We start from the raw sequence: 22,204 nt of genomic DNA, 5'->3' as shown, positions 1-22,204 counted from the left end.
AACAGTATGAATAGGCTCAAGTAATTTGTCAAATCTCTACCTTATCAAATTAATGTTTGCATATCCTTATCTATCAATGTGACTCTATGGGTGGCATGTGTAGCATGAACATAGCTATTTTGGAGGAAATCAATTAGGTAGTCCTCAGTAGATTCATGTAGACAAGCAATGGAAAAAGATTGCCACATTACCCTAAGGCCAAATCTATTGCAAATACCCTCAGAAAGCATTAGAAAAGGATCCTTTAGAATGATCTTGTGAAAGGACTACTTTTGGGCTTTCTTGATTTCCCTCAATCCATTCATTTATTGGACCCTAGTAGACTTGGCTACTCTCTTCTTTGCATTGCTTTCCAATGCATGTGCATATGCATCTTATTTTCCCTTTCCAAAATTTCCTACCTTTTGGGTTTTTCCACATGAGGACACTAAGCTTGGGATGGTGACATCTGTGCATGTCATTGATGCTCCTACTATTTTAGCATTTATCACTTGAGATTCTTCTTGATTGGCTCTAGCATCATGCAATACTTCTTCACCTTGACCCTAGATTTGAGATATTGCAAAAGTACTACATCACCCTTGAATTCCACATGTCCTTGAGCTATAGATAACTTGTTGATTGGTTCTCTTGAGGCACAATTCATATTTGTTCCCACTAAGTACTTCCAAGACTAGGGTCCTCCAGTGGGTTGGCCACTTCTGGGGTTGAATCTTCTTCTAGTGTGATCTCCTCTAATAACTTTCCAACTTGTTCCCTAAGGACTTTTGGGCTGTGTTTTTATTATTGCCACTATTTCAACGGTCTCCTCTTACATCAACTCATGTATTAAATATTATAAGAAAAGCCCAAAGTAATACACTAACATGGGCTTGATAATATGAAAACCATGGACTACTTTTGGACAACATGACACACACAAGGGTGAACTAGTGCAAGAAGAATCCCCATGTGTGTGGCATGGTGTTTGGCTAATACATGCAATATCACATACTTCCAACTGATTCAACTATGTTTTGAAAATCTTTAACTCCTTCCACATATCTTTTTATAAATAGTTTGAAGCGAGGTTCTATAGCAAATTGATAATGTCCTATTTGTTTTTGCATGTGATTTTCCTTATGAAATGAAAATTCTTGATGTCAATACTTGTTATAATTTTTTTGATTCTTCACTCGTGAAACCCTTGTCCTTTGGTGCTAACTTATTAAGGCTTTTGAAATGCCTTTTCTTGAATCTAAAATGAGCCCATATCAACGAGGCTTTCAAATTTTCCACTTGATCTTTTTGTGATATATTTTTCTCCTTAAGCTTCTCCATTTCCTCCTTCATTGTTTTTAACTTTTTGTCTACCTCAACCAAATTTTTCACTTATATTCATACTTTGCCTCCCTAGAAGAATGGTTGTGATAAAGTAATAGCCCTAAATTGAGAATCTCACTTACATATTGAGACTTCAAATCATTACAATACCCAAACAAGCCATCCTTTACATCTCCAATAAACATGATTGTATCATGAAGAGTCCAAAATCAAGATTGTTGAATTGCTAATGGATTTGTTGGATATAAGAAACCATTTATCCATAGATCAATGTACTTTTTACCTTCATCTCTTAATCTTCCAACCCTCACTACAAGATATAGGCCTTATACCGATGTTTAAAGCGACAAAAATGCAAATAACAAAATTTGCCCCCGTCGTCGCAAAAAGCATCGTTATTGGCAATGCTATAGAACAGTCGGTATCACCATTGCTATCAACATCGGTATTGGCGTCGCAATACCGACATCAATACCGATGTTGATAGCGACGGTTTGCGACGTAAATAATGATGCCAATAACGATGCTAGTAAAATTTACGACTCTAATAGCGACAGCAATAGGGAAAAAAAAATTTGTGGCAGCACTATGTGCTTTATTAGAGCCATACAAAATAGTTTCTGCAGTACTATGTACAATGCGCTTGCAAACAAAAACAATGTATACTGAAATCATAACACTAATACATGAAATAAATACATGATCGCATAATAAGCGATTGGTACAATCATGACAAGATATCACTAACACATAGAAAATGTCTACATAGATTAGGCGACTCAAAAATAAAGGTGTGTGAGCTCCAGGGATCCAAGGGCGAGCTACATATCCTCGTTCCTCGAAAGCTCATCCCACCACAAAGGAGCATCGAACGGACTCTGCAGAAAAAGAAACAACACATCAGTCCACCATACAATAATGCATTCTAATTAAACATGGTAACTACAGACAAGAAAGATGAGTGACTTATAGGGCCGCCGCGTCTATACAATCAGTCGATCAATGAAATGAGACCATGCCTCTCTGCATATCGAGTCTCAAGGCCAGTCGGATCACGATTTGTAATGGAGTGCTGCAAAGAAAACAAAATGCTAACTGTTAGAAACATGATTGTCAGTACAAAGAATATTGCAAAAAAATAAACAAGCAAAATAAAAGAAAAACTCACAAAGTCCTCCAAATATGTTATGTGGCCACCACTCCCAAGATGATGGACCACTCCAACCTCGAGTCGTGCCCTCGCCGCCTCGCACTGCTGATTCCAATGTCCTGGAGAATCTGTAGCCTCCTCCCTCAGTTAGAGCCAGTCGTCTGCATCTAACCACTTGGGCTTTGCAGCCCCACTCTTGATTGCCTTGCGTGCGTCGGATCGTCTATGTGACATGTATGCATGTATGCAATCCATCATCCAACCCGTAGAGAATCTATCTACTAAGGCTGGCACACCAGAAACTTCTCGTGCAAGGATGCTACTATGTAGTCCTTGCTCCCCTCTAGTATGTTCTTCCAATGATCCAAGACATTGTGCCGAAAAACTTGTTCGCACGACTCTCTCATGCGAGCCATCACCCTCCTCCCCTCATCATTCATGATGATGGCTCTTGACCTACCATCGACTAGATAGCCATATCCCCCTGGAGTCTGCCTAAGATGGGTCCTCGGGAGGGAGTGCTTCCAATGTTCTTCCAATGATCCAAGACATTGTGCCGAAAAACTTGTTCGCACGACTCTCTCATGCGAGCCATCACCCTCCTCCCCTCATCATTCATGATGATGGCTCTTGACCTACCATCGACTAGATAGCCATATCCCCCTGGAGTCTGCCTAAGATGGGCCAAAGGGAGTGCCTCCCTTTGGCCCAAGTCATGAGCGTCGAGCTTGTCTACTCGAAGCCGAAGCATCTGATCGTGCTAAAGTAGATCTAGCAGAGCGCCCTGACGAAGACCGAGACAGCTCCTGGTCTGCCATATCTCTGAATCTCGTGATCTGGTCTGGAGACATGCGTGTGAAGATGTCGTGTAACTCCTCATCGCTAAACCCTCGACTCATCCTAAAAATGTCACCTGCACAGACAAAAAATGATGTTAGAATAATCAATTTAAATCATAAAAAGCACAGTAATATAAATCATTTTTAAAAAAATCTCACTTAAAATGCATATCTTATGTACCCTTATAAGCGATTGGTCAATGAATTGAGTAAGTGGATGCTCCAAGTATGAAGTATTCTATGGTCTCATGTTAATCTCTTGACACAACTCCACATACACTGGAATGTCGAGACATGTCACCACAAAAGAATGAGTCCACCTCATTCTCAAAGAATTCTTGGACTCATGTATTTCCATCATTGTTAGTTGATGCTGGCTCCAAGCTTTCGATGGCCTCCACCCCTTGCAATATCGACCCCTCTATTTGCATATTATCTTCATCTATGCTCGGAACATCGCTTTGATCATATACTCTTGCACTTCAGGGAGTTGAAGGTATAACATACCACCATCGAGGTTGTCGGAGGTTTGGATAGAAGATTACCTGTTCACAAACACGTACAAGAGAGTTCAAACCATTGTGACATAAACCATGTCGTAATACAATTAGCAAACAAATGAGTCCATGCACCTGTTCACAATGGGCCAGCAACACAAAGGTGTTGCGCAAATCCGTCTATTTTTTTTGGAAATCTATTTCGAGAAATCCAAATGGACCTCGTCGAACTGTTGCTCCAGCTCCTCCAAGTACCACTTTGAACCACTGCACATCAAATAGTATCATCGAGAAGCTATGATAATCCACCGTAACAATACTTTGCAAGTTCCCAAAATACTCCATCTCATCCACAACCGTGTTTGGATCCATTGCTCGTCATCAGCTCTCTTGCTCGAACCTTGCCATGATACCACAGTCCATTGTGGAGCACATTTTGTCAATATGCTACATGCAAAAATGCCATCCGCGTGACCATGCTGCACTATATATTTTGTACTGTACATTGAAACACTCAAATTAGATGTCGCATATAAAATTTAGATACGACAGATTCTAAACCCCTCATCACCTTTGGACTACATCCCCTCAAGAATTCCCACTCCTCCATTGAGACCTCTGTCCCTTCGTGAGATGCTACGGTCAAAGCTCCATGCAACCATCGTGTTGACATGAACCGTGGCATCTCCTCCATGCCTTCAGGATATCGAATCGGTCGATGACGCGTACTATGTTGGAATTCAGCTCACGCTTCCTCTCGATCTTGCCTAGCGATCTGGTACTTGGCAAGCCACGTCTCCATAGAGGCATGGTGCAACATACAAAAGCAATTCACCTTCTCCTCCATTGAGGCATCCATTCTTTTTTCTACCCCATTTCCAACCACCACATCTCCACTCAGTCTATCATCATCCTTCAGCAACCATAGCATTTCATTGTTTGGATCCATCATTGGTAGCCATTGTGAAATATGCACTAGCGCCTCAGACACCAACCAACCTTCAGCCATGCTACCTTCTGGCCGAGCTCATTGTTGCACAAAGCCTTTTAGGGTTTTCATAAAGTGCTCCAAGAAGAACATCCCATCGCGTATGGACAGGTCCAACAATCTCCACTTCATCTACAAGATGCACAAGAAGGTGGATTTGTATCGTAAGCATGCTAGTGGGTACATATTTCTCAAAGAGACAGACCGCCTCCACTGCTTCCCGTCTCGCGGATTCAATAGACGACGTCTTAATCTCCTTCTGTGAGATCCATTGCACCAAAGTCGACAACCTGTAAATGGCCCCGCGTATTTCTGGAGTAAGACATCGTGCGATCGCGATCAGTAGTACAAACTGCCACGAAAGAGAAAGCATTATGAATAATGGCTACACTCCAAATAGCAAAATGTGCACGCCAATTACAATCCATTCGTAGTACAAACTTGACATATCTTATGTCAATCATGGGATTTTAGCCCTGATAATTGATCGTCTTTAGAAAATGCGGATCTGAGAGAACACATCATACCCGTCGGAGTACGGATAGACCTGATCACTTGCTTCACAATGCGCTCTTCTTTAGTGGACAAAACCCAAGTAGTGCAAAGAAGCTGTACACGACCATCAGCACTCGACTACGGCCAAAAATCACCTCCATCTTACCTACCTCCTTCAAATCCATTCGTGCCCCTATAGTTTCTCTCTTTCCTGTGATGTGGTCCCATAGCAAGCTACCCACATTCTTGAAAATATGCATGGGATCCAACAAGTGGTTGACCTGTAAGTGGGTCCAATATGGAAACTCGTAGAAAACTGAGAACTGCCGTATTTCGTTTGGATGTGATTCCTCGTGGACCATTTTCAGCTCGTACCAGCTTTCGGCGTTCATACGTGTTGGAGGTCGTCCAAGGAAACCTTCCCTGAGTTCATGATCCTTTGGCAAGAAAGTAGCGTATCCTTGATATATTATCTTCTTTATGGTTCGTGACCTTTAGGAGTCTAACTGTGGCCTACAGAATGGACATGCATGATATCCTGAGGTAACCAAACCTGTTCTAACACCATGACTAAGTGAATACTTGCTTGAATGAGATAAAATATAGATATTACCAATGAGAACGGAGGCCTGCTCACCTGAGCACTCTCCGAATCCTGAAAAGTCATGCATTGTCCACATGAGAATGGCTCAAATATTGGCTGACCGTCGACCATCGCGCCTGCTCATATCTTGCACGGTGACCCCCTCCTTCCACAAAATCTTAAGCTCATCGACTAATGGACGAAGATACACGTCCATATTTTTGACTTTGTAGTGGTCGGGGACGAGTAAGCTAAGGATGAGATGTCCTTTCTTCGTAGAAAGCCATGGAGGGATATTGTAGTTGACAAGGACTATAGGCCACACACTGTAAGAAGTTGAGCGCAGACCGAATGGGTTCACGCCATCCATTGCAAGACCGAGTCGAAGATTCCTTGGCTCTCGGGCAAATCCTGGGAAGGTAGAGTCAATGTGGCTCCATGCGCGTGAATCCACTGATATTCGTTGAACTCCATCCGTGGACCTATTCTGCGCATGCCACGTTGTCAAGCTCGCCATGCGAGACGAACGAAACATGTGGTTTATACGGGGGATAAGCCAAAAGTGTCTAAGAACTTTTTGAGGGATGGTTTGCCCTTGCAAGTCTTGTAGATACCTGTGAGCACCACACTTTGGACATGTCTCCATAGTCTCATATTCTCCTCGAAATAGTATGCAATCGTTGATATATGCATGGATGTTATTGTAGTCCATGCCAAGCTTTCGTAAAACATGTCGTGCATCATCATGAGACTCAGGCATGGTATTTGCAGGTGGTAATATATGATATTTTAATAAGCTTAAAAAAATCATAAACACCTTGAAAAAGCACAAATATTTTTAATAATAGTGTCAAAAAAAAAATCAATGAAGTGTACGTACAAGGTACCTGAACAACTCGGTAACACTCGTATCGCTCCACCCGTATTTTGCTTGCACACTTAAGAGTGCAAGCAGTGTCTTCAATCGAGATACTCGGCACCCATCATATAATGGTATGGATGCTTCCTCTCTAAGAGGATCAGAAGTCTCGACATCCATGGGAATCAATGCATCGATCATTGCCTCCATCTCAGGCTCCAAGATTGTAGGTAGGTCTGGAAGGTTGCCTGTCTCCTCTGGCATTGACGATATAGATTGGTCTTGCAAGTGGTGGATTGGCTCCTGCACTCCATCCATCGCACGCCCACGTACTCTTCTAATTGGCCGCAAAGGGTGCACTCCTCCTTGGGATGATACATCACCTCCCTGGATAGAAAATTTGCCAGCAAGACCCAAGCTTATTGTATATGGTATTCAATTAGCTTGTGAGTACAATGCATGATTGATATTAACTTCACATTACCGTTTGCTGAAAATCCATAATCGCCTAATCAATGATCTCAAATTGAAACTCGCCAAATCGTCATACGTGCTCTATAGACAATCGGCATTTTCATCTAATTGCCAGCTTGCATTGAGAGCAAGGACATGGGACATGCTGCTTAAGATACGGCTCGCAATCTTGAACAACAGGACCTTCTTCGTTTTCCATTTTGTCTACGTTACAACAAACAATTTGTTTTTGTTATCATTCTTTTCTTTTCTTAGATTGTTATCCTCTCCTTCCATCTCTCTCTTTTTCTATGACCTAGCATATAGTATCATAGAACACTAGTATTTAGTACCTAGTACTCAGTACCTAGCACATAATATCATAGCATCTTAGTATCTAGCACCTAGTACTCTAGTATCATAGTGCCAAGTACCCAGTACTATGATACTATGTAGCAGGTGCTAGGGTACCCTCTCTTTCTCTCTTTCCCTATTAGGTTTAATGATTTTTATCTCTTTTTCTCTCTCCTCTCTCTCTCATATTTCTTTTTCTCTCTCCTCTCCATCTCATTTCTTTTTCACTCTCATTTCCCTTTCTCTCTTTCTCCCTCTCTCACCCTCACCCTCTCTTTCTCTCTTTCTCTATTAGGTTTAATGATTTTTTCTCTTTTTCTCTCTCCTCTCCCTCTCTCATTTCCCTTTCTCTCTTTCTCCCCCTCTCTTATTTCCTCTCCTCCCTCACCCTAACCCTCTCTTTCTCTCTTTCCCTATTAGGTTTAATGATTTTTCTCTTTTTCTCTCTCCTCTCTCTCTCTCTCTCATTTCCTTTGCTCTCTCCTCCCCCTCTCTCATTTCCCTTTCTCTCTTTCTCTCCCTCTCTCATTTCCTGTCCCTCCCTCACCCTGACCCTCTCTTTCTCTCTTTCTCTATTAGATTTAATTATTTTTTCTCTCTTTTTCTCTCTCCTCTCCCTCTCTCATTTTTTTTCTCTCTCCTCTCCCTCATTTCTCTTTCTCTCTTTCTCCCTCTCTCTCATTTCCTCTCCCTCCCTCACCCTAACCCTCTCTTTCTCTCTCTCCCTATTATGTTTAATGATTTTTTCTCTTTTTCTCTCTCCTCTCTCTCTCATTCCTTTTTCTCTCTCCTCTCCCTCTCTCATTTCCCTTTCTCTCTTTCTCGCTCTCTCTCATTTCCTGTCCCTCCCTCACCCTGACTCTCTCTTTCTGTCTTTCTCTATTAGATTTAATGATTTTTTTCTCTTTTTCTCTCTCCTCTCCCTCTCTCATTTCGATTTCTTTCTTTCTCTCCCTCTCTCATTTCCTCTCCCTCCCTCACCCTGACCTTCTCTTTCTCTCTTTTCCCGTTAGGTTTAATGATCTTTCTCTCTTTTTCTCTCTCCTCTCTCTCTGATTCCTTTTTCTCTCTCCTCTACCCCTCATTTCCTTTTCTATCTTCCTCTCCCTCTCTCATTTCCTCTCCCTCCCTCGCCCTCTTTCTCTCTTTCCCTATTAGATTTAATGATTTTTCTCTCTTTTTCTCTCTCGTCTCTCTCTCTCTCATTTTTTTCTCTCTCCTCTCCCTCTCTCATTTACCTTTCTCTCTTTCTCTCCCTCTCTCATTTCCTATCCCTCCCTCACCCTGACCCTCTCTTTTTCTCTTTCTCTATTACATTTAATATTTTTTTCTCTTTTTCTCTGTCCTCTCTCTCTCTCATTTTTTTCTCTCTCCTCTCCCTCTCTTATTTCCCTTTCTTTCTTTCTCTCCCTCTCTCATTTCCTCTCCCTCCCTCACTTGACTCTCTCTTTCTCTATTTTCCCATTAGGTTTAATGATCTTTCTCTCTTTTTCTCTCTCATTTCTTTTTTTCTCTTCTCTCCCTCTCTCATTTCCTTTTCTCTCTTCCTCTCCCTCTCTCATTTCCTCTCCCTCCCTTGCCCTCACCCTCACCCACACCCTCTGTTTCTCTCTTTGCCTATTATGTTTAACATCTTATCTCTTTTTCTCTCTCCTCTCATTCTCTCTTTTTTTCTCTCTCCTCTCCTTCTCTCATTTCCCTATTATGTTTTCGTCTCCTCCCTCTCTCCTTCTCTCATTTCCTCTCCCTCTCCCTCTCCCATTTCCTCCCTCTCCCTCTCTTTAATTTCCCTCTCTTTCTCCCTCTCCCTCTCTCTCTCCCTCATTTCTTCTCCCTCTCTCATTATATACAAATTATACAAAAAAAAAATAAATAAGAGAGAGAATACACTCTCCCTCCCTCTCGTTCTATCATTTCATCCCCCTCCCTCTTCCATTTCCTCCCTTTCCCTCTCCCTCTCTTTCTCTCTCTCGCCCTCCCTCCCCCTCCCTCTCCCATTTCCTCCCTCTCCCTCTCCCTCTCTTTCTCTCTCATTTCCTCTCCCTCTCTCAATATATATACACAAATCATATAAGCAAAAGTAAAAGAGAGAGAGAATGCACTCTCCCTCCCTCTCTCTCTCTCATTTCCTCCCCATCCCTCTCCCTCTCTTTCTCTTTCTCTCCCTCTCTCATCTCCTCCCCCCTCCCTCTCCCTCTCTTTCTCTTTCTCTTTCTCTTTCTCTCCCCCTCTTTTTCTCTTTCTCTCCCTCCCTCTCCCTCTTCCTCTCTTTTTCTCTCATTTCCTCTCCTAAACAAGCAAAAGAATGAGAGAATTAAACCCTAAACAAGCAAAAGAAAGAGAGAATGGACTCACCGTAAAGATATGGCGGGGTTTGGTGGCTCCTCTTCGTGATGAAGACTCCTCCTCTCCTTCGCGAATGGCGGCGGCGGCGGCGGCGGCGGCAAGCCTTCTTCCTCTCCCTCTCTCACCCTTTATGCAAAACGGTCGCTCTCTCTCTCGCTCTCCCTCTCGAAATGTCTCACGAAAATGCACGAAATGAAACGCACTCGGGATTCAACCTTGTTTTTTTCCTTGTGGGACATCGCTATTTGCGTCGCAAATGCGATGCAAATAGCGACGCCGTTATTCCTGCGTCGCTATCCGCCGTCGCTATACCTCTCTTTCCTTGTAGTACCTAACTTTATCACAAAGCATCTGCTGGTTCTTTCCTCTCCATGTGGAATATTCTTCTTGCATACTAGTATGAATAAGACTCCTCTTTTTTTATTAGAGCTTCATCCATGTTTCTCAAAAGCAAAAGAGAGTGAAAGGCCTACAATATTGAAAGACATGGGGTATAGGTAACTTTGTACACCAATGCAAGTGCAAATGCAAATAGAAAATACTTTAACATTCCAATTACCTCAACAAATTCCTTGTTTTGTTTAATCCAATTGGCATGCTCACGCTAAGGCTTTTACGAATAGAGCATAATAATACATAAGAAGAAAAAGAGAAATATAGAAAAAGAAAGAAAGAATAATAGTAGCTAAGAATGAAGGTAAGGAGAAAGGCCCATTACTATGAAAATGATTTCTAAAACCATTAAAATATTGACATTCCAATTAACTTTGTCAATCTTTTTTTCTTCCTCCAATAGGCCATACATAAGGATATCTCAAGATTCTTCCAATGGCATGGATAAACACAAAAGGCATGGACAAATATAGAGAAGGAGAATTCCAAGGAGAGGAGGAAAGGAAGGAAGGAGGAAGAAAAGTAAATAATAAACAAATCAACAAAAGAATATATAGAACCCAAAGAGATTCTAGAAAAGCGAACAAGTCAAAACCATCAAGCAAGACATACAAGCTGCCAAGGATCAGCATAAAGCCTATGCTGACCTAGGGAGAAAAGAGTCAATCTTCCAAGAAGGGGACAAGGTTTTTGTCTATTGTCATGCCGCTACGCGCACACCATGTAAAAAAATATAGAGTGTGGCTTTCTTTTAGATTTAGAGAGCTAATGCCACTTTAGGCATTAATATTAGTGTCCATGGTTCAAAATATTAGATTTTTTTGGAAAAGTTTTTAGTCAAGACTCAATGCTCCATTTCTTTCTCATTGGTGTCAAGATTGTGGGAGAGAAGGAAGGAGTCTCGCTTGAAGCTTTCTTGCTTGCACAATCGGGGAAGACACACAAGGGTGGAGGCTGAAAACAGTTTTTCTCTTCTTAGTTGTGTAAGCCAAAAGAACTCAAGTACAAAGAAATAGAAGAACCCTATATATGGGTCTCAAACCAAACTCAACTAACTAAGGTGGCATACTAGCTGAGCCACGAACTAGAGTAGATAAGGATAGCTATCATGTAGCTATTATTCATGGGCGGTGTACCAACCGCATCTGCAACTGACAAGTCGGTGACATAAATACACAACGGTCACCCTGGCGTATCACGAGTGGAGCTCGATATCTCAACAATTGGTCACTAGGGCCCAATTGTACATGAAGTTCAGATCATGCATCTTGGTCCACCTCCACTTGGGTTCATCCAAGAGATCCTTGAGGGGTTTGAGGTTAGCGATTGGGTTGCCAGTGGTGCTCCAGGCTTGGGGTTATCCACTTATTGAGAATGCCACTCACATCTAAAGGGCCCAGCATCAAATCAAGGAGGAGAAGATTTGGATTTGGAAGAACTTGAAGGATTTTGATGATTTGGAAGTCTCAAGGAAGAAACATAGTGTCCATTAACACTCATCTAGTGCTCTTAGCACTTGTGTCTTTTGACACATCTCAATCAACTCTTCTGTTGCTCAAATCTAATAATTGTGGAGTTGATTTGCTATTGTCTCTGCCACTTCAGCATGGGCAAAGATTGTCCAACTGTTTGATTCAATGGAGTTGGGTTTTACACCTGGAAAACCCGCACTAAACTCATCTTGATGAAGAAGGGCCTATGGGCCATTACTAATGGAAAAGAAAAGAAGACCCGAGATGCAACTCTGACAATTACTTGGTAGAAGAATGATGACAAAGAAGAGGACATCATCAAATTGGAGTTGGATGATAGTTGTATCCATCATGTAGATGCCTGTGACATGTCCCATGACACTTGGGATAGATTAGATACCTTGTTTGGTGCATATTCTAGATCCTCAAAGTATGGTTTACTGATTGAATTCTTTCTATTTGATATGAAACCTAACAGATCTGTGGCATCTCATCTGAACTACATGGAAAGTCTCTTAACCCAGCTTATAGGGATAAATCTCAAGATGGATGAAGATATTTGTATTGGTGTGTTGTTAAAAAACTTGCCTCCTAACTATAATAATGTGTCAACAATATTAATCAACATGCCAATCCTAAACTGGTTGACATTAAGGCCTCCTTGCTAGAATAAGAAAAGAAGATAAAATCCAAAGAAGAACCAAGCACCTCTAAAGATGAACAAATGTTACATGTCAGTAACAGGTACAAGGGCAAGAAAGATCAGCTCGTATGTGACTTTTGCAAAAGCATCGGGCACACGGAAAAATTTGCTATGCCAGGAAGAGGTCTCAAAAAGCCTATCTAGTTACTATTAAAGAAGAAGAAGACCATGGAGAAAAGGAAGAAGAAGATTACTAGGAGAAGGACAAGACTCATTAGTCCCTCTACTCCTATTTTGATATACTTTTTTAGCCTTGTATTGCCTAGCCCTAATGCTTCTAACATAAGCTTGAAAACTCCTCATATAACCTTGTACTATAGCCTCTACACTTTGTGAGGCCCTTGTTATAGTCTCTGGATGTCTACCATGTCTTTGATACCCACACTTATCCTTTTCTACGACAGCCTCTAGTGTGCCCACACTTTGCAAGTGGTTTCTCACTAAAGCCTCTACACACTTTGTACTTTTATGATTGTGATTGAGGAGGGTTATTGAGATATTGGCAATCACACCTAGCTTAGCCTCTTTGTATGGAGCTATGTGGGCTCAGGATGCAGAATCCCATATGCACATTGGTAGAAAGTACAGCCTAGTCTATCCCTATAAAGCATTGTACTTGCTCTCTTTTTTAATGAAATGTCATAGTACTTTTGTCCTTCTAGTAAAGTGTCTGTGTCATTATCAACACACAAGATTATGTTTATGTCCAAGTCTCAATCTTGGAATCTAATTCACTTGTGTGACAGTCAGTCTTAATATCTATGTCCTCATGAGCTCACTCTTCCTCTTTCAACCTCCATAGCCATGTCCTAGATCCATGTATTTTCACAATATTAGCTCTTGCCATAGCATCGAATGGTGCTTAAGTAGGTCTCCTAAGATCAAATTTATTGGGGTGGTTACTATTGTCATAATAAGAAGATTGCTAGTTGCTTCCTTATCTCCTGATTCTATGCTCCTTGGGCAATGAATCTGGCTAGCTGGCTGGCCCATGGCATTCAAGCTCTATCCATTTGACTTTGATGGTGTAGGTGAAATGAGTGTGCTTACACTAGAAAGATTATCGATTTCATCTCTTGACTTTGATGGTGTAGTGAAATGAATGTGCTTACACTAGAGAGATTATCGATTTCATCCTCCAAGATGGGCTTAGTATCCTTTAAGTGTTCATGGGCTCTCACCCACTCCTTGACTTTGTCTATGGCTTCAAGTTGACACTTTGGATTGGGGTACTCCCTGACCTTAGCACTGTCTTTTTCTAAATTCTTTGGAGTGGATGTTTCTACCTCTATGTTCGTGAATTTCTTCCTTTCGGGTAGTGTCATGGTACTCTCAGTTTTAAGCATGACCTTTGCTTCACTTTTCTTCTTCCTTCACCTATACGGCTCTTCTTTCCTATTGAGACTGCATCTATGTTGCTAGGCCCTAGCAATGATATGTTGGCCCATGTTGTCTATGCTTGATTCATAACATGCAAAAGGGATGGGCATAGTGTCTCCATCGAGTGTTTCAACTCTGAATAGCCCCAATGGTATTGATGACATGATTGCCAAGCTAGAGAATGGTTTCTGTCTAGGGCAATCGGCAAATAGGTGGGTGATTCCATACTCTACGCATTTGAGGTCAACCTTTTCCTGATTGGTTTGCTTCCTCTTGGGGCTATGCGAGGATATGTGCCCTGGATGCCTGCAAGTCCTCGACTCTTAGATCTGCCCTCCTTCTAGGCCTCTACCTCTACCTTTGCCTAACGCCATCACACCAACATTGGTTGATAGTCCATAAGGATTGGATTGCCCTCTTTGTCGTATAAGATGTAAGGGTTTACATATGCCTCTTTGTCATTTGGCTCCTCCACATAGTAGTGGAGAGGAGCATTGCTCATCGGTGGGTGGGTTACAAAAGGTTCGGGTGGTGTAGGTATTTCTATGGGGTTAATTTCCATCCTAGGGATGGCTATTTTCACATCATTAGGTGTACTATAAGAACCAATGGGGCTCCCCTCCCAAAGAAATTTAGTGGTCTACTCGCTAGGTATGGCTAGTGGTAAGGCTGCGAGTATGGAAGGCTTCTTGAAAGTCTACAATACATAGCATCATGACTGAATCTACTGCAATTGGCACAAGGTTGAGACCGAGGATCTTGACACTCTACTGAGAGGTGGTTTCCACCACAATGCACACATTGGACACGTGGGCGCATAGGTCTCCTTACCATTTCTTGCAATCTAGCTAGCTCTATCCTTATTTCTACGAGCTCTTGACTCTGGATAGCATTTTTCCCTTTATCTTGGGTACTTGGGATTGACCGTTCGCTAGATGTTGCGGCCCTGTCTGTGGATCTAGGATTAGCTTCATCCTGATATTAGAGTCCTGGAGCTTCTCTCCTTTAGCTAGTCATTCACTTGTATGGTCTCTTCAAAGACCCTAGCTAGTACATCTCTCTACAAGCTCGAGTTTCTTACCAAGGCCTTGTAGAGTTCCTCATCACTGCGTATTTTGTTGATGAAGATTGTGGAGACTGCTCTCTCGATGGGTCATCCGTTAATTGGGATCCTCTTATAGAGACTCCGCACTTGGGTAACATAGTCCCTAATGTCCTCTTTGTCCTTTTGCTTGACATTCATCAGCCAAACTATAAGATTGTTAGAGTACCCAGCCTTAGAGAATCTCTTAATGATGAGATTCTTGAGGTTGTTGAAGTTGTTTCACTCTGCAGCATCTAAGGTCATGTACCATATCCTACTCTTATCGCCTAGGCATAGGCCGAAAGCTTATGATTGTTGAGCAAGGTTGGTGAGGCCATTAGCCTTAGAGACCTCTTGAATTTCTCTACAAGACTATATGGGTCATTGCCTGCCTAGTATTTATCTACTTGCTTTGTGATTGCACGGCGGATCTTCGATTGGCTCTTGGAGCCCTAGGTGACTTTTAATCTTACAAGCAATGAGGTTGCTAGGGCTACCGCACTCTACTCTACTGATGTATTGTCAATGAGCTACTTCATAAGAAGCTCACTCAATGTTAAGTCTACCTCTAGTGCTCTCTCTCTCTCTCTCTCTCTCTATATATATATATATATATGTGTGTGTGTGTGTGTGTGTGTGTGTGTGTGTGTGTGTGTGTGTTAGATCTTCTTCGATTCCTATTCGCTAGAGCTAACACATGTTGGAGTTCTCACATGTCTTGTCGTGCAATTTCTTAGCATGTTGCTCCTGGTTGTAGGCTATGATGCTCTGTAGAACCTTACATGCTAATTTCCTCTCTTTCTCAATGTTTATGATGATGTCCTCTGATGACCTACCATGGTGGTCCATCTGGGTTTGTAGATCGTATCTACTCACCATTTGCTAGATTTTGACCAGGAAATCTCGCAAGTTGAGCTCGTTGCTTCCATGGTTCATACGGGTTTCTGGCATGTCTACGGCCTCTTGCTCCACCAAGTTGTTGATGAGGTTGATCAAGTCGGGTAGTGTTGCAAATCCAATGGTGTTGATCCTTCTACATGTTTGGCTTTCCATGTTGGGTCTCCCTCTTGGTCCTGCGGATTGAGACTCTTGATAGCCCGTCTCAGTTTTAGGGTTGTCTCCTATTGGTGGGTTCGTTTTTCTTATTATGTCGGAGTGTGCTCTTTTCTTTATTACAAAGCATCCTCAACTTATGTACACTCCAAGTGAGTGTGCATGGTGTTCTTCCCATGCATTGTGCGAAATTAGTTTTTCAGTCTTTTTAAGTGCACTTCAAGTGTCAAAAACAGTGTGGTGTGCGAAGGCAAGAGAAAAAATGTAGCTCTCGCACTCCCTTCTATGTCTTTAGCCAAATATGGTTCCAGGCTTAGTTGTTGACTGGTCTTAGTGGTCTCTAGGGCCTCTACTACGTATTTTAGCTTGTTCAATTTATAATTGGGATCTATAGGTTGATTTGTGGCTCTAGGCAAGTTGGATAGCTAGTGAGTCAAGGAGTGTTGCTTCTAGCTCTGTACGTCACTCTATGCACAGTCAAGTGGCTCCACAAGCCATCGGATGCATCTAGAAGGCTATCGGGGAAGGTTTCCCTATCACAGAAGGTGCTATGCTTTTCTCGAGATGTGCTGGATCTATTATTTTTCACTTCCAGCTTTTCATCCAAATTGATAAGATCTAATTCTTAGTGTTCGATTCTCAAAATCGGACATCCGAGCATGGGTGGTTTGATTTCCATTTATTCGACTTTGATGTGTCTGATTTCCAGACAGTTCAAGTTTTGTGAGTCTGATTGTTTGATGTGGCTGATAGTCCAAATCGGAAGAGTTATGCATCTGATCAAATGGGTCATATGGGGTCCAAATCCGATTGTCGATTGTGTCCAATCGGACAGCTCGAATACTATCTGAGTGTCCGATTATCGAGAATCAGACCGTCCGATGATCCAGAATGAGATGCCTGAGTTTGATTCTAGGAATTAGACTCTGATGACTTGGTCTGATTCCAATGGTGCAACAACCGTGATGGCAAGATTTCGATTCGTAGTGCCAATTTAATGCACATAAGGTCACATACACCTCCAAAAAGAATGAATGGGCAAAGGGCCAGGTTCATGGTAAAAAAAAATCCTCCACAAGTCGATCTATCCACTACAAGCCCTAGGTATCTCTCTTCTCTCTCTCTCTCTCTCTCTCTCTCTCTCTCTCTCTCTCACTGTTGAAGCTAGAAATGAGCCTTCAACCCCCCTTCCTTAGGTCTTAACCCTTTGTTCCAATGCCCGAGTGCTACTCCGTTAGTGCTCATGCATTGTCAATAGATTTCAATCACATTTTTTCTATGTTTTTTCCTTGTTTTGGGCCTATTTACAACAGCAACCCTAAAGAGATTCACTTCAATCTCTCGATCCTATCCTACTGTAAATACAACAAAAATCAAAACTCAAGTAGTGAAATTATTTATCCTACTTATCGAATCATCAAAACCCAAAATACTTACTTGCATTGAAGATTAAACTCCAAAATCTCCTACCTATGTCAAGCATCGATTTTCAGGGATGAAGCCCTACTTCGACGCTCCATTTGAAGTGTACAAGGGCTCAAGCTTGGATCCGTTGGTCCTGACAAGGGAACCAAAATGTAGTGGAAGCTCATGTTTATTATTCAAGAGTTTCAAGCGAGCTTTGATGACTATCTCTCACCTAGCTGACGTGCTTTCGATCCTACTGGTGTAGTGAGCTTACCTTGATGCCCGAAGGAGTGGCCTCCTCCCTCAAGCACTCCAATAGCTCCACGATCCTAGATGCAAGCTCAAACAACCTCAAGCCTCCTTCCTCAAGCTTCATTCTTCATAGCCATGCACAATATAAGAGAAGAGAATGGAAGAAAAGGGGAGAAGATGGAGAGCTTCTCCTCAGTGATGCCTCACCCTCACACTCTCACACTCCCTGATCTCTCAACACAAGCATACACATGCAAGAAGGGAAGGAGAGAAAAGAACAAGAAGAAGAAGAAGAAGAAGCCACTTTAGCCACACACAAAGAATCAGCTTCTCATTCACTTTTTGAGTTTATATACAAGCCCTAAATCCCTTAGGCACCCATCCCCTTTTTAACTTGATCGGGCATCTTACCAAGGTCCTCTTTCCCTATTCCCTTCTAGTTGCCTTATCCCTTCATCTATGCTCATCTAGATTTTAAAATTTGCACAAGAGGGAGCCTGGCGCTCTTTTACAAAATTTTGGTGACACCTTTGCATTTTAAAATGTGCCTTTACCTTTAACTTAACCTTTTGCACTTTTGGCCTTTCCTCTCTTATTCGTTTGGGCTATCTTTTTCCATATTATTCCATATTTTGAATTTTCTTTTTTCAATCTTGCATCAGGTTTAACATCCATGTAGGTTCCCAAACATCTATATGTACAACATCAAGTATGTTTTTACCCACATCTCTATTATGCAAAAAGGGTTGTCTTATCTATTACCAAACTGACATGCTTCATACACTTTATGAGATTCTATAACTCTTAAATCAGACAGCCTTGTAACCAATCCTTTGGACTTAATTAATTTCAATCTTTGCACTTTTGTATGTCTAATATGTTTATGCCATATTTCAATGTCTATAATCACTCCTTTTCATTTAGCATACATAGCAACATTCATAGCAAGAATTCCAGCATCTAAAGTGAACATGCAACCAGCTATACTTTCTTTTACAACCAACTTGCACTTATCATTAAAGTCTTCTACAAGACAAAATTTTCCATAAATCGAACCTACAACCCTTACTCTAGTAAGTGGTAATTGCTTTGGCCCAAAAATATTGTGGTAAGCCTGCCTAACTAAGCATACTATGAACTCGCTTGTGAATTATCCTATTCATGTGCTCAATCATACCATTCTAGGGTGGAGTGTAGGGTGGTCAACTAATGCTTAATGCCCCTCTTATCACAAAACTGCTCAAAGGCTTTAGAGACATACTCACCCCCATTATTTGACCTTGGACATTTTAGTCTATACCTAGACTAGCAAAGTGAGCCAACACTGAAATATAGCCAATACATCCGATTTTTGCTTATGCTCAGACCTTATGCATATAGTCATCAATGAAAGTACTACTTTGCACTACCTAACAACTTACAAGGCATGGGACCACATATATCTGAATGAACAAGAGCCAAAGACACACCCATGCATGCCATACCAGACTTTTTATGCGTATTGTATGTCTGCCTACCATATAAATAATAATCACAAGACTCAAAGCATTTATAGTCAAGGGGTGAAAGATACTACAAACAAGTAAGCATTTTCATTCCTTTCAAGGACATGGGCCCAAGGAGATGATGCCAAAGAGATACATATGGAACTACATCCATTGCCAAAATATAGTCACTTGATCTAGCTACAAGCAAGGGGTAGAGAGTATTGGACTTAGCATCATGTGCAATAACAAGAACCCCATGGGTAATCTTCCATAAGGAATCACCAAAAGAAACTACATGACCTGCATCATCCAAAGGATTTTTACAATAAATAATATAAAAAATAGACTAAAATTATCCAAAAATCTAGTATTTTTGGATAATCCATGTAACTCACACTAGTACTAATGGCTCAAATCATATTGACTCTTTAGATCAATAAAGAAGTTGGATGATGATGCATTCCATACTTTTTCACACTGTGTCCCCAAAACATCATGACATCCACCCCCTCTGAACCTCCACATCCTCTGGTATGTGCCAAAATCCTAGTTGTCACGGGATTCTGAGTTCTCCTCATCCTCTGCAACCATATCCTTTACTTCTTCATCTTCCATGTCTTCCTGGCTAGCCCCTTTATCAGGACCACTATTTTCTTCCAATTCTAGACTCATAGGTAGTAGATTCTCGCCTTTTGAATAATTAGATTATTTTCCCTACTACCGGAAGTTTGATGGTTGTTCCATCCAGCTCATTTAATGCATAAGTAGCATTATCAAACACTTGTCTTACCACATAGGGTCCAAACCATCTTTTGGAAACTTTACGCATGGCACTATGTTGGTTATCTAAACTGCTATCATAAACCAATACCCAATCCCCATCTTGTATGGTTCTTGGTCTCAGTCTATGCCTTTTGTCTTGTTCTGTATCCTTGCTGCCCTTAACTTTGTAGTTGCTACCTCTATGTCTTTTGACTTTCTTTCCAACTCTCTAATGCGTAAGGCCAACAACTCCTCTCGATTCAACTCCTCCTCCCAAGGTAACAAACTCCATGTGACTCTCATCTCTTCTATCGGCACGATAGGTTCTTGAACATACATCAATTCTACAAGCATATATCCTGCAATAGCACTATGAATTGTTCTGTCAGCCCATAAAGCATAAGGGAGCAATCATGGCCACTCTTTTACCTTCTCTCCACATGCTTTTGCCAATGCCTTCACAATAGGTGGATGACCTCTTTCACTTTTTCCATTTCCTTCAGGGTTATAGGCTGAAGTTAAAGCAAGCTTTATCCCCAACCATGCAAAGAAATCATGAGCTTCATCTACATCCAACTCACCCCTATCTGTTGTAATTTTTCCCACACAGCCATATCGACAAAAGATCTCTTCTAAGAGAAAAGTACACATAACATTTGTTGTCTTAATACGTAAAGCTTTCCCTTCCACTTGATTAGTCAAGTCTTCACAAGAAAGCACAAGATACCTCATTTGCCAAAGACCTGTAGGCATTGTGACCAAATCCACCACCCACTTAAAATGAAGAGACAATGGATATGTGGGTTGCAATCCGTCCCGATGTCTCACAGTTGAATACATTTGACATGTCGTACATGTTTCCACAAAGTGAGCAACATCCTTATACATACCCTGCTACCAATATCTTTCTTTGATCTTTGTAAAAGTACCCCAAACACCTCTATGACTAGCCCATAAGCTTTCATGAAATTCTTGCATAACAGTTACGTGTGAAGCTCTATCACCAAAACTCACAATGGCATACCCTATTTCTTTTTAGCATGTTTCCATAAGTATCAATATTTTAAGAAAAATCCATAGGCTTTCCTCTTGATCTTCTTAAACTCCTCATCTGACCATTCATCTCTCTTTGTTAATGTACTGAGATATTGACCAATTCTCAGCCACTCTCTTGCATATTTGTCTTCCAGAAACACTTCTACACAAGATGCAAAACATCTAAAGTGTCTTCTCTTTGTTGTCTAAGCTTCTGTTAATGATGTAGCAACACCTTGCATTGTTAAATTCACTCTTGCAACATCATTTTTAACCATAAGAAAGTCATCTTCTTCCTCCTCATCCATCATCCCATCTTCATTCTCATAGTGTGCTCAAGATAACATGTTTGCCACTGGGTTATCTCTTCTTGCAATATCCTGAAATTTAGGGTTCAAAGATTTGATGTATGTAATCCATTGGAGCATAGCAATGTCAGGAGTAGCACAACTAGTAATCATACCCAATACCGGCAAACAATCGGTCTCAATGACGACATGAGCACCCATAAAATACTCCTTATCACGTTTAAGGGCTGTCATAATTCCCCGTAATTCTCTTTTAACATGTGGATACCTTCTCTATCATTTACTCAATACTTTAGCACCAAAGCATATTGCATATCTTTGCCCTTCCTCATCATCTTGCCCAATTTCCCATCCAATTCCGATTGGGCTTGTATCAACAGTAATAATGATGGGTTTTCCATGTGAATAGTCAACCTTTCTCAATGTAGGAGCAGATTTTAAGAGATGCTTCAATTTATTCATTGCTTTTTTATGCTTCCTTTCCCAATGAAAGCTTTAATATTTCCTCAGAATATGATAAAGAACATCATCTACATGTGCAAAGTGAGGAATCCAAATCAAATAGAACTCGCATGCACCCAAGAATCTACGCACCTCTGATACATTCGTGCATAAATCTTGCATTCTATCAATCCCATCTATATTTGCTGGTGATGGCCTTCGCCCATAAGGCCCACACATATGCCCAACAATCAAAACCTCTTCAACTCCAAAGATAGACTTTTGTCCAGAAAGAGTTAAATGCACCTCTTTTAGAGGCATCAAAATCCTCTCACAATCCACAATATGGTCTGCAACAAACTGTTTGCATCCATGAGCATCCATCTCTTCATTATTTTCATCCACTGCACACCCTTTGATTGGAACATCATCCAAGAAGGGCATAGTCAATTGTGGTATAAAATCCCTGAGCACCCTATTCCTAGCATTTGTCATGTGTGCCACTGAGTTTGTTGCACCCTGTGGGAGAGTACACATCCA

General features: G+C 41.3%; 1 pseudogene; it reads left to right on the top strand.

The window, feature by feature from the left end:
* Positions 1–22,204, top strand: part of LOC148015531 (wall-associated receptor kinase-like 20) — a 172,114-nt pseudogene that overhangs the window by 117,686 nt on the left and 32,224 nt on the right.

Source organism: Lygodium microphyllum, chromosome 24 (genome assembly GCF_053477565.2).
Source record: "Lygodium microphyllum isolate KBCC chromosome 24, Lygodium_microphyllum_v1.1.10, whole genome shotgun sequence".
In the NCBI taxonomy this organism is placed as follows: domain Eukaryota; kingdom Viridiplantae; phylum Streptophyta; class Polypodiopsida; order Schizaeales; family Lygodiaceae; genus Lygodium; species Lygodium microphyllum.
The sequence above is the reverse complement of the archived record's forward strand: the minus strand, read 5'-3'. Positions and strand labels throughout refer to the sequence as shown.